This window comes from Ceratotherium simum, chromosome 24 (genome assembly GCF_057802395.1).
Source record: "Ceratotherium simum simum isolate JZ-2026a chromosome 24, ASM5780239v1, whole genome shotgun sequence".
Lineage (NCBI taxonomy): Eukaryota > Metazoa > Chordata > Mammalia > Perissodactyla > Rhinocerotidae > Ceratotherium > Ceratotherium simum.
This window is the reverse complement of record NC_141923.1, coordinates 47,219,708-47,233,362: the sequence shown is the minus strand read 5'-3', so window position 1 is coordinate 47,233,362 and position 13,655 is coordinate 47,219,708.

The window sequence follows — 13,655 nt, the reverse complement described above, 5'->3', positions numbered from 1 at the left end:
TGTACCGAGTACTGTGTTAGGGACCTGAGATGCAAAAACGGGTAAGACATGAGGCTCACAGTGTAGTATCTGGACAGACTGATGAAAATATAATTACAAGGCATGCATTGAAGCCAGTGCCAAAGTAGAGCACAGAGAAGGGACTACCTCTGCCTGTGATGGAGAAGTAGGGAATGGCCAGGGAAGGCACCCAGACATGGTATGTTACGACAAGGGCAAGAACTGCTCCCTTTTGTCCAGTTGTGGTGGTCACTTATCCACTGGCATCTGTTTGACTCCTGGCAGAGGTCTGCAGGTCAATCTCTCAGAGCTCCAACAAAGGCATAAATCTCTTGGCTTTTAGAGAATCCGTTTGCATTCTCAAGCTACCTTATAATGATTTCACTATTTGAGAAAACTAAGTAACAATTTCTCTCCCCATCCTTCAGGCCACAATAGAAACAGGAGGACATGAGGAGCTTGACCCCAAGTGCCTCTGCTTGCAGACTGTCCAGAAACACCTCGACATTTTTTGTGGATATTTTTACTTCGACCTTAAAAAGCATGTGCACATAGGTAAGTGCCAGAGGCTTATGAGGAAAGAAGGAACACAGAAATATGTTCAGATGGGTGTTATTCTTCCTTTTGAATGCCACTATCTGATTCCTGGGTTCAGCCAAATTAAACACATTCTTGAATTCACAGATGGATCTCCTCAAGTGGTAGCCCAATAGATCTCTGCACAATTTACCACTGAGCTTATCTGATTTTTCCAAGATCTGTGTGAAGAAATATTATTAGATAAAGTGACCCATTTATTACAGGAAAATCTCAACAGTTGGACATCCACAGAACTGTGAATTTTCTACTCAACCATAGCTTTAAAGTTCCACACACAACTTTTACTGTATTTAAAACACTACAGTGTCTGTCCCTTTTTTCTTTTTCTTTTTTCTCCCCACAGCCCCCAGTACATAGTTGTATATCCTAGTTGTAGGTCCTTCTAGTTCTTGTATGCGGGACGCCGTCTCAGCATGGCTTGAGAGCAGTGAGTAAGTCCACACCCAGGATCCGAAACAGCGAACCCCAGGCCGCTGAAACGGAACACGTGAACTTAACTGCTACACCACCAGGCCGGCCCCCTGTCTGTCCCTTTAAAACAAGTTAAGTAGGAGAAACTAAGAGTTTCTAGGAATAACAACAGAGAAGATAAGACTACTACACCTCAAAATGCAAATCTAAAAACAATGAGATACTCTCCTCTTTGCCTATCGAATGGCTAAGGATTAAAAAAGTAATAATAACTGGTATATACAAGCAGAGAGAGAAACCACCATGTATATACAACATGAGTAAGAGTGCAATTTGGTTCAACAGTTTGGTAGCATTTCGGCAATATCTTTCCAAGCGTGTACACCATTTAAACTACCAATTCCATTTCCAAGAACCTAACCAGAGATGAATCCAAGGATTTACACATAAGGAGTATGTTCTTTATTAATATACCTAAAAAACAACTAAATGTCCAACATTTAGGGATTAGCTAAATAAAGTGTGGTACATGCCTACAGTAGAGTATTATTATGTTTTTAAAAGGATATTTATGGGGCCCGCCTCGTGGCATAGTGGTTAAGCGCGCACGCTCCGCTGCTGGCAGCCCGGGTTCAGATCCCAGGCGCACACCGATGCACCACTTGTCAGGCCATGCTGTGGTGGCATCCCACATAAAGTGGAGGAAGATGGGCACGGATGTCAGCTCAGGGCCAGTCTTCCTCAGCAAGAAGAGAAGGATTGGCATGGACAGAAAATATTTGAGATACAACATGGTGGAAAAATGAAAATTATAAAACAGTAAATATAGTATGATTACAAATTTTCAGTAGACACAAGTGTACTCATGTAAATAGATCCAAGCACAAAAAATAGATTGAACATATATACTAAAATATTAGTGTTATATATATTACATGATATGATGCATATCATATCACATGTGATAATAATATACAAACATATTAGTTTAAAAATCATACCTCAGATTTTAAAGGAGAGCCCAAAGTTGAATCCTGATAGAAAATGGCAAAGTTGAAAATTTAAATACGTATATACATCACGTCAAGCACTTTGCAGTATGAACAGTCTGATTTCTTAAATCAAGTTTACAATATAAAATAGAGTATAAGTGCAAACACACAGCACCTCAAAATAAAAGGATATTTCTACTTTTTCCTTCCCACATGGCAAAGACTCATTCTTGCTAGGAGAACACGCTGATGTGAAACAAAAATTGATACTGTGCCAGCACGAGGCAACTGCCTTTACGCTTCCAGAAGCTGGGTAGATGAAGTTAACACATTTTGTCCATGCCCGCCCCAAATATCAGCTGCTGAGTTCTAAATTAAGCACAGTATGATTTCTGTGGCAACTGATGGCCTGTATGGGCTTCTCCTGGAGGTGAAACCCAAAGAAATGACTAACTAAGTAGCAAGAGTCTAATTCAGAGATGCCAAGAAAGAAATATCACACATTAGTATTCGTTTCTATTGCACTTCTTTTATAAGCACAGTGGTACACTATCTCCCATTACAATTCTCCTGCAGAATTACAAAATTGTGGTTACACTGCCAGATTTAAACACAAGAAGAGAAACAGCTCAGTGAGTATATAAACAGATATTCAAAGATTATTGTGTGATCAAAGCACCAAAATATGGGCGAGCTCCCGAAAGTACCCACCTGGGCACTATCTGCCCAAAACTTGGTAAGAGAAGGTAGATGATAGTGGTTGCTTAGAAGCTGTTGTTTTAAAATCAAAAACCTGTTTCTTGTGCATTTTATCCTTAATTCTTAACAAAGATAAGTGCCACAAAAACTGACTCTGCTGGGGATGGGATTAAAATGGAGTGTCAACTTTATCTTTTAAACGTCCTATTTCAGATAAACCAGACCCTTAAGAGCATCCTAATGTGTGATCACAAGGCCATCAGTTCTCTTTTTTGTCTAGGGGGAAAATAACCCTCACAAAACAACTTTATATGTGTTAGCTCTTTTTGGTGACAATTCCCATAATTAGCATCTACTTGAACCAAAAATTATAAAGAAAGTATCTTAAAACTGCAGGATATAGACATTTCTCTTGGAGAAGGTCATGGGTGTTATGCTTCAGTAAATACGAGACCAGAGTAGGAGTGGTGGGTTCCCCCAGGGAGGTCAGTCTTCCCCTCGGCCTGAGAGAGAGTGGAGGTGGGAACGTGGTCTTCCAGTCTCCTTCCTTGCTACTCATTGGCCTCCTTCTTCCTCTTTCCAAGTAGAATTCCAAATCCAAAATTTAGTATGACTTTTCTATTCAGAACCTCTTCTTCAAGGATGTCCCTGAGAAACCAATGGATGCTCAGATAGAACTGCAAAATTAAGTAAAGTAAGGGAAAATTTGACCCAACATATAAATATCCCATAGCTTCTGGGATAAATCTTATATGTTCCTCAAGCATAAAACTTTGTTATTTGGGGCTTCCTAGGACCTAAAGAATGGGCAGCAAGCAAGGATCTGCTATCCCTGAACTACCATAAAACATAATACTAAATTGGACCAATTTCTAAATAAGTAAAATATATATAGGAAAATATCTTTTAAAATATGAAACAAAAAAATAATAAGTTAAAAACCATTCCTGGGATTATTTGAGACTCATAGTTTAACATCTCTCAAAGGATAAAGCAATTTGCAGACAGATTCTTCACTAGAAAAATGTCAGCTTTAATTCAAAAGGTAACGCCAGACCTCACACATTCTAAATTTCCTTCTGACAAGCAGAAATGAGGAAAACTTGTCGTCCACCCAATTATAGAGGCCCGAAACCTGGTATAAACTTATCTGTATATCCTCAGTAACAGCCCCTCAGAACAAAGTGAAGAAGGGACTTATCAGTGTTTATAATGCCCCTAGAAAGTCAGGTGGAAATAAAAATGCACCATACCAAATCCCCAGATAAAGCTTCCAAGAGATCAAGATCAAAGCCAAAAAATTTACAGATATAGCAGGATTCACACACACACACACACACACACACACACACACACGCCGACACCACCACCACCACCAAGTAGTTTCACAACTGCCCTCCATTTATGCAGAGCAAGCATTCATAGAGTATTCATTGAGCATATACTGTGTGCCTGGTAGAGAGTAAGTCATTGCAGTTAAACAGTGTATCAGTGGCGATTTAGGGTTACAAACAACATAATCCACTCTAGCAAGTTTAAACAGAAAAAGGAATTGATTAAACAATAATAAGTAGCTCAGGACTCTCCAAAAGGGCCAGAGAGCCAAACTCTGAAGCTACACAGCCAGAAATGACGCTCATCCACAGCACAGGGGCTTCTCTAACGAAAATACCACTGCACTAGTACTCAGTACCTATGACCCTGAGGACTGGAGGCCAGGAACTCTGCCGCTGTCCCCTCCTCCGATATCTTCACCATCGACCTCAGCAGAAGGTTGGTTCCCTCCCATGCAGGCATCTCCTCCAGTGGCTCACTTCCAAATCCACCTTGCATGGGCCATGTGGTCACAGAGCCAGGTCACAGGCCTGCCCCTGGCCACAAAGGAATCTGAGATATGCATTTTCTGGCTTCTCCCTTGGAAAGGTAGGTCTCATAATGTGGGAAAGCCAAAAGATTGGGTGACCACAAGTGTTCACTATAAGATGACACAGTCCGTCAATGTGGAGCATTCAGTCTAGTATAATAGTATCTGAACAAAAACAAAAACAGAAAAATTCCATATGCAGTGATGACCAAGCATCATGCAGACCTTCCTAAATATGATCCAATAAAAATACCTAGGTTAAACAATGTATAAAATATATCTGGCTTGAGATTTTTCTTCCCTAGAGGGTCACCTTCTCTGCCTTTTTCCATAGTTTCACTCATTAACATGAATCAGTCCAGTCATTTGGCTGTGGGTCAATTATGTTAAATAAAAAGAAAACCAGTTACATTTTTTTTTGTCTTGAGGAAGATCAGCCCTGAGCTAACAACCGTGCCAATCTTCCTCCACTTTATGTGGGACGCCGCCACAGCATGGCCGGAGAAGCGGTGCGTCGGTGTGCTCCCGGGATCGGAACCTGGGCCGCCAGCAGCAGAGCGTGCGCACTTAACCGCTAAGCCACGGGGCCGGCCCCCAGTTACATTTTAAAACATGGATTAAATACTTATGTGCTAGGCTCTAGGCTTCTGCATGTAGCATTCTAGCCAAAAAAAATGGACTTCTGAATTCAAATTCCAGCTTCACCGTCCCTAGCTGTGTGTCCCGGAGCAAGGTGTTTACCTCCCTATGCCTTAGTTTCTGCTTCTGCTATACCTACACCTAGAAGTGTTTAGAAAGATGAAAAAGAAACAAGCATGTAAAAGACTTAGTACAGTGCTTAGCACTGCTAGATGCTATCCAACCATTATTTAATCCTCACAATGACATTTGAACCGACATCGTTATCCCTATTTGAATTGAGGAAGACACTGAAGTCACTTGCCAAAGGTAACACAGGGCAGGGTTGGAATTTGAACCCAGGTTTTCTACTGTCAAGCCTGGCCTTCTTCCACTACACCATCTGCTAAGGCTTAAAAACCATTATAAACAAGGACTCATAATTACTCATGTAGGTTCTCAGAAAATCTTCCCTATCCTACTAACAAAGTGGTTATATTTTTCTCCATTTGCTAGAAAAAAAAAGTATAGGAAAAATGAAGGAATGTTCTTTCCCTAGAGTCTTTAGAGCCCCAAATATTTAGGACTAGAAGGAAATTTAGAAGCCAGCCATTCTAGCCTCCTGAAACTTATTTCATCCTGGGATAGTTTGCCTTTCTTTAGGTTGACCCTGCTTCCCTTTGCTTCTTTTGTCTTCTGTCATTATGGGCAGGACCTGTAGACGATAGTAAGGCAGTCACAAAACTGAGTGTTACTCAGGCAAAATGCAAAAAGAGAGAGAGCTTGACAGTTGCCCAATCGGAGGCATTCATGGCTTTATCAGCATTTCCCAAAGAGTACTCCCTGGAATGTCTAGTTTCTCAGGATGCTATTAGATATCCCATAAAGAAAGTGTTCCTTGGGAAAGTAAGTTTGGAAATGTGGGAGTAAACAAAGTTAAACAGGTTTGCTCAGAACTTTTAACGTGCTAATGAGCACAGTGAACCCACAAAGTGAGAGTATGGTATGCAGTGTTGAATTCTTAAACCCAGAATCTTTTTATCCCCAAAGAATTCTTATAGGACTAGTGAGCCATTGAACACATTTGAGAAACACTGGGTGAGGAAAGGAATCTGTTATCAGGACACAAAAAGAAGACCATTCAAATGTGACAGGAAGCTTCCAGCACTGCCCAGGGAAGAAGAGGTTCTGACCCCCTGGCTCAAACATCCAGTGTGCTTGGCATGAACTCTGACACTGTCGGTGGACACATCAGATTACATGGCTTGATGCACTTGATATTAATATTGACCTGACCACTCTCCGTGCTCAGCATGCAACGTTCTGATCATATCTTAGCCCCCTCTGTAGCCATCCTACAGAAATAAGTGCTAGGCAGGCCGGTAAAAAAAAAAACCTAGTACACTTGAGAATAATATTTCTTATTGTAAATTAATACAAATATTCCATCTAGCCAATAAGTGTCGAGTCAATTTGACAGATAATTTCTCAGGGTAAGTCCAACCATTGTCACTTTGGTTTGTATAATCTCTTTTGAGTTTTGTGGGCATGAGATAATCTTTAGGAGTTCCTAGTACTGACAAAATCCAGTTTCCAGACCTGTAAATGTTAAGACCAGATAGAACCTGGGCCTTATTTTCTCCACCAAGATAATGTGATCTTGAGGCATTGCCTGAGCATCCCTTTGAAGGTTTGTTATGCTCCTTAAAAATCCCTTATGTTTCAGGTCTGACTTGCCATCCTCTATGGCCAGAGAGTCTTGAAGAAATAGCTTCGAAATGAAATGAAAACACAATTTTCCCTCTCTGCCTTACTTCCAGTAAGCATTTGTAGGGCTCAAGTTTTGAAAACATGTACCCAGGCAAGCACAGTCCTCTTACTCTAACTGGCAAAATCTCAATAAGCTAAAACCAAAGGAAATCGGCAGTACCACCGAGAACAAGCATGCGCCCCTTATCCCGCAGGTAGGAGCCAATCTTTTATCCCGAACTTGCCAAGCTACAAGTTGGCAAATCCACGCAAGGAGCCAGCTCTGCACCAGTCACTCTGCCCATAGGGATGCCTGGATTGTGAATCTCTCCTGGAGAGGGGCCAGAGGTCCTGAGGAGATCATTTTCATAAACACACTTACTTTCCTCCTTTGAACAGGCACACCTGTTTTCTCTACTAACTCCTCTTCTTCGGTCACTCATGCCCTAGAGAAAGCAGTTGTAAGAAATAGCAGATGCAGAATTCACACAGAGACAGCATTCCATCCCTTCAGTTTACAAATTCTGCAGAAAGCGACCCAAGTGGTGCAGGACTACTTCATGAACTGTGACCTCAAGCCGCTCACTGAAAATACAATTACTATCAAATTATTCTTTGTAGGTTTCCATTTTAAATGGTGAACCCATTTTGGATTAGTTACACTTGAACCAGCCACACCTGCATTACAAAACTCTTTGTGAAATAGTTTATATTGTGTAATAGTATATTATTACCTCCGTTTTACAGATAAAGAAACCGAGGTACAAGCATCTTGCCCAAAATTTCTACAAAATGAAACAGAACAAATAAGACTGTTGTTATTGCAAATGATGAAAATCTAAAAAAGAACCACCATAAAGGAGGTTGATTGGAGGTGTGGGGTTTGCAGTGTATTCCCTCTTGGCCAGAGTTTCCTTTCAGATGGATTTGCTTGGTGAGACTTGCATGAAATTGACCTCTGGGGATAGAGTCTGGCTCTGTGGTATCATGAATGTTATCATTAAAATAGAAGAGTGCCCCCTGGCCATTTCTAGTTCAATGACTCAGGAATGAGGAGTAAGATTATATCATAAATATCAAAAGGTAGATAATCCAAGCAAGAGTAAAAAGTAAAAGTCCAAACTGGAAATCATTTTATTTCTGAGTATCTGGCAAAAAGGATTCAAACAGGCAGAGACCCCTGCACACGTCCAAGCGGGATCCTGGCTTACGCAGGTGAGCACAAGGAAAAGTTCTCAAAAAAGGACCATCAAAGGAAGGGACGGGAGTGGAGGACAGGGCAGGACTCAGGTCTGCAGGCAAATGGATGAATAAAAGACACTTTAAACCATTCACTAGCGATGGTTTAAGTCAACGGTTTGATTATTTTTAAGAAGACTTCTGCATTTAATAAACAGTGCTATGAGTTTAGGAGAGTGTATTTTAATTTCTTCAAGTTTATTTCACAACAGAGTATTAAATTCAAGAAATATTTTCAATATAAAACCTGTGCATCCCCACATTAGTGGGCCCTCAATCTGGATGCGCATCAGAACCACCTGGGGAGCTTGTTAAACATCAATTCAGGACATCTTCTCTACTGACTCAGAATCCCCCCGGGGGTGCTGCCCAGTAATTGGCATTGTTTCAAAGGTTACTCAAGGTTTCTTGGTCACAGATGACATTTGGAGACTTCTGCCCTAGATACGCTAGTTTCAGGGTTACCTGAAGAAAACTGTGTAGCTGTGGATCTGGCTTGTACAGTCCACAGCACCTTCCTTCCTGCTCCAGGGTCTTCTCCATGTCTCTCCAGGGCTCCTTGTCCACCATTTTAGCCCTTCCCTTGGCTGTCCCGAGTCCACTCTCCTCCTTGTCCTGTGCTCTCCACCTGGCTTGCTGTGGGTGTGACCCTTCCTGTCTGAAGCTGCACTCCAGCACTCCTTGCCTGGTGAAGTCACCCAAATGCTGTAACTCAAGTCACTCTTGCCATGGCTGGTGGCTGTGCGTGCTAGGAAAGGGGCCTCAGCCCACAAGGTTTAAAATTTTTCATCAAGTCACACACAAAAAAAAGGCTGCCACACATTTATTTAAACACTGTTTCCAAAATTCCCTTTCTCCAGGAATTTGGTACCAGTTTTCTTGAAACTGGGGTTGGTGGCGGGGTGGGGGAGTGGGAGAGTGTCTTGGTTCAAAGATAATAGATAATTTGAGTGATGTTACCCATGGGACACTGGGAACCATCCCTCACTTACCACCTTTGCCCCCTCAGAGGTACCTCCTGCCCTCTCAGGGGGAAGGGGGCTGTACTTGTTGGTCTCCCTTGTCAGGAAGGAGATCCAGGGCTCTCTTAGGTAGCTCCACAGGCCTCAAGAACATTCACCCCTGACAGCCTGTCCTAGTATCCCAAATGCCCTAGAGGAGCTCACAAATAATAAGATCCCCCTTTTCCAAGAGAAATGTCTCCAAACTCTTGACTTCATACATTGCTCTTCTTCCTACCTGCACCTGAAAATGCCTATATGTATTCCCTAAAGACCATGGGGACCCTCCCCACAGAACTATTGTTACACAAAGTGTTAATAGTTGCCTTGTGTAAAGGGTTTCATAGGGAAATCTATTTGGGAAAAACGCTGGGTTAAAAATGAGTAAATTGAATCCAGCAACGTATAAAAAGAATTAGACACCACGACCAAGAGCGATTTACCCCAGGTATGCAAGGCTAGTTCAGCATTCGAAAATCAATTAATATAATCCATCACATCAACAGGCTAAAAAAGAAAAATCACATAATCTCATCAATAGATATAGAAAAAGCATTTGACAAAATCCAACACCCATTCATGGTCAAAAAAAAAACAAAAAACTCTCAGTAAACTAGGAATAGAGGGGAACTTCCTCAACTTGATAAAGAATATCTGCAAAAAACCTATAGCTAACATCATACTTAATGATGAGAAACTGGAAGTTTTCCCACTAAAATAAGGAACATGGCAAGAATGTGCCCTCTCAACACTCCTTTTCAACATCTTACTGGAAGTTTTAGCTAATGTAATAAGACAAGAAAAGGAAATAAAAGGTATACAGATTGAGAAGTAAGAAATAAAACTGTCTTTGTTAGCAGATGAGATGATCATCTATGCAGAAAATGTGAAAGAACTGAGAAAAAAAAACCTCCTGGAACTAATAAACGATTATAGCAAGGTTGCAGGATACAAGATTAACATACAAAAATCAATTGCTTTTTTTTTTTTGGAGATTTTTTTTTAATGTCTGAGCTTTTTTGGTCTTCCCTAAAGTTTTTTAAAAGAAAATATTAATTGATATCTAACATACATACATGAAAGTGTATCTTACACACATAAACATGATAAATGTACAATTCAGTGAATTATCACAAAATGAACACACAAATGTAACCACAACCCAGGTAAAGAAATTAAACCTTATCGGGATCTTCAGGCTTCCTCTCAATTGCTCCCTCCCTTCTACTCTGAAATTTTTTTTTTTTTTTTTTTTGCTGAGGAAGATTCACCCTGAGCTAATATCCATGCCAATCTTCCTCTATTTTTTAGTATGTGGGCTGCCAGCACAGCATGGCTGCTAACAGACAGGTATCGGTCCACACCCAGGAACTGAACCCCGGGCCGCTGGAGCAGAGCGCACTGAACTTAACCACTAGGCCACTGGGGCTGGCCCCCTTCTGCTTTGAATTTTAACACGATAGGTTAGTGTTTAAACATTATACATTTGTCTTCTTTCGAGCCTGACTTCTTTCCCTCTACATGATGTTTTTGCTTGTAGCTGTGGTGCATTCATTTCATACTTAGTGTTCCATCAATTGCTTTCTTATATGAAATTTCAGCAATGAACAAGGGAAATGAAGAAGGGGAATTTGAAATTAAAAACACATTACCACTTACATTAGCACCCAAAAAAATTAAATACTTAGCCATAAATCTAACAAAATATGTACAAGATCTATATGAGGAAAACTACAAAACTCTAAGGAACAAAATCAAAAAACTAAATAGATGGGGAGATGTTCCATGTTCATGGATAGGAAGACTCCATATTGTCAAGATGTCAGTACTTACCAACTTGATCTGTGGATTCAGTGCAATCCCAGTCAAAATCCCAGCAAGTTATTTTATGGATAGTGACAAACGGATCCTTAAATTTATATGGAGAGGCAAAAGACCCAGAATAACCAATTTAATATTGAAGGAATGAACAAAGTTGGAGGACGGACATTATCTGACTTCAAGATTTACTATAAAGCTACAGTAATCAAGACAGTGTGGTATTGGCAAAGGAATAAACAAATAGATCAACGGAACAGAATAGAGAGCCCAGAAATAGACCCACATAAATACAGTCAACTGATCTTTGACAAAGGAGCCAAAGCAATACAACAGAGCAAAGATAGTCTTTTCAACAAATGGTGATGGAACAACTGGACATCCACATGCAAAAAAATGAATCCAAACACAGACCTTATACCCTTCACAAAAATGAACTCAAAATGGATCACAGACCTAAACGTAAAATGCAAAACTATAAAACTCCTGGAAGATAACATAGGAGAAACCTAAATGACCTTGGGTTGGGCAATGACTTTTTAGATACAACACCAAGAGCATGATTCACAAAAGAAATCATTAATAAGGTGGACTTCATTAAAATTAAAAACTTCTGCTCTGTGAAACACAATGTCAAGAGAATAAGAAGATAAGCCACACATCACACAAAGATAAGTCACAAAAAAAACACACGTGGATTTTTATAGTAGCTCTATTCATAATTGCCAAGACTTGGAAGCAACCAAGATGTCCTTCAGTAAGTGACAAGTAAGTGAACCAAGTAAACTGTGGTTCATCCAAACAATGGAATATTATTCAGCACTAAAAAGAAATGAGCTATCAAGCCATGAAAAGACATGAAGGAACCTTAAATGCATATTACCACGTGAAAGAAGCCAGTCTGAAAAGGCTACATACTATATGATTCCAATTATATGACGTTCTGGAAAAGGCAAACTAAGAACACAATAAAAAGATCAGTGGTTGCCAGGCCTTGCAGGGAAGGGATGAATAGGTGGAACACAGAGGATTTTCAGGGTAGTGAAAATACTCTGTATGATACTATAATGATGATACACGTCATTATATATTTGTCCAAACCCATAGAATGTACAACACCAAGAGTGTGCCCTAATGTAAACTATGGAGTCTGAGTGATTATGATGTGTCTGTGTGGGTTCATCAATTATAACAAACGTAACACTCTGGTGGGGAATGTTGATAATGGGGGAGGCCATGCATGTGTGGGGACAGGGGACTTTTGTATTACAGAGCATTCACTCAATTACATTATTTAATCAAAAATTAAACAGATTAATAGAATACAATTAGAACACATTTGGAATATTTATAGAGGTCACCTAAGAGATCTGGTTTTAAAAAAAAGGACAGAGAAATAAAGAAATTTAGCCAAGACTCATTGCAAATATTAAGTATCATTGCAAAGGAGCTTTTTAAAAGACATTTTTAAAAGTCATAGAGTAAAGGTTACATTGTGGAGATCACAATTATACATGTAGAGAATGAATGAAAAATAAAATAACTCCCTAATGTTACATAAATGGCTAATTGTGGCTTGGTATAAACAAATTCAAACACAGCTGTGTCTGAAACAGACCGAGACGAGGACCAGGTGCTATGGTCAAATGGTGTTAGAAGACTCAGAAAGAAGGCCTGAATGTCACAGATACAGGTGAAAGCTTCAATAAAATCATTTCAGGGGCCGGCCCAGTGGCTTAGCGGTTAAGTGCGCATGCTCCGCTACTGGCGGCCCGGGTTCAGATCCCAGGCGTGCACCGACTCACCGCTTCTCCGGCCATGCTGAGGCCGCGTTCCACATACAGCAACTAGAAGGCTGTGCAACTATGACATACAACTACCTACTGGGGCTTTGGGGGAAAAAAATAAATAAATAAAAATTTAAAAAAACAATCTTTCATAAACTGTGAGAGTGAAAAATGCAATATTTCTGATTTAAATCTCTATATGGTAGGTGATTTTTAATATGAGTGTACAACTACATTAATAAGCTACATATATAAGTAGACAAGTGAATAATTCATCTATATCCCTATAAGTTAATGTAACCATTTTATTTTTGAAAGATCTTTTTATTGGGAAAGTGCAAGTTTCCTCTCTATTCAGAGTCTCTCTAAGCCCCAGGAATGTTATGGGCTGTATTATGGGCCACCATCAAGGCCTGCTTTGGAAGAGTCTTTTCTAATCCACTGGATTGCTGGAGTCTCCAAGCGGCCTTGTATCTCCATTCTCCTTGTATCAGAGACCACTTTCCAAATGGTAGCCTACCTTTCCTGATTCAATGAGTCCTCTTTGCAGAAAGAAGGCTGTAAGACAAATGTGCTAACACAAATAAGAAAATGTTGGATGTAGAGACACACATTATTCTTTTTTCCAATGTCCCCAGTCTGTGAGTGAGATCCTATCCCTCAGTTAATGGTTTGGTTTCCAGAATATTATTTTTCTTGGGTTTTGAATAGCATATTGTGAGCTAGGAGCCATTTATCATATCATACACTCATTACAATATTCTTCCTCACCCACCCAGTTCCCTCCCTCTTCTCTTGGCCCCACACTTGGGAAGAAAGGCAAGTTATCAGCAACACATACTTATCAACTGCTTAGTCCATTAGGAAGAGCAGGAGA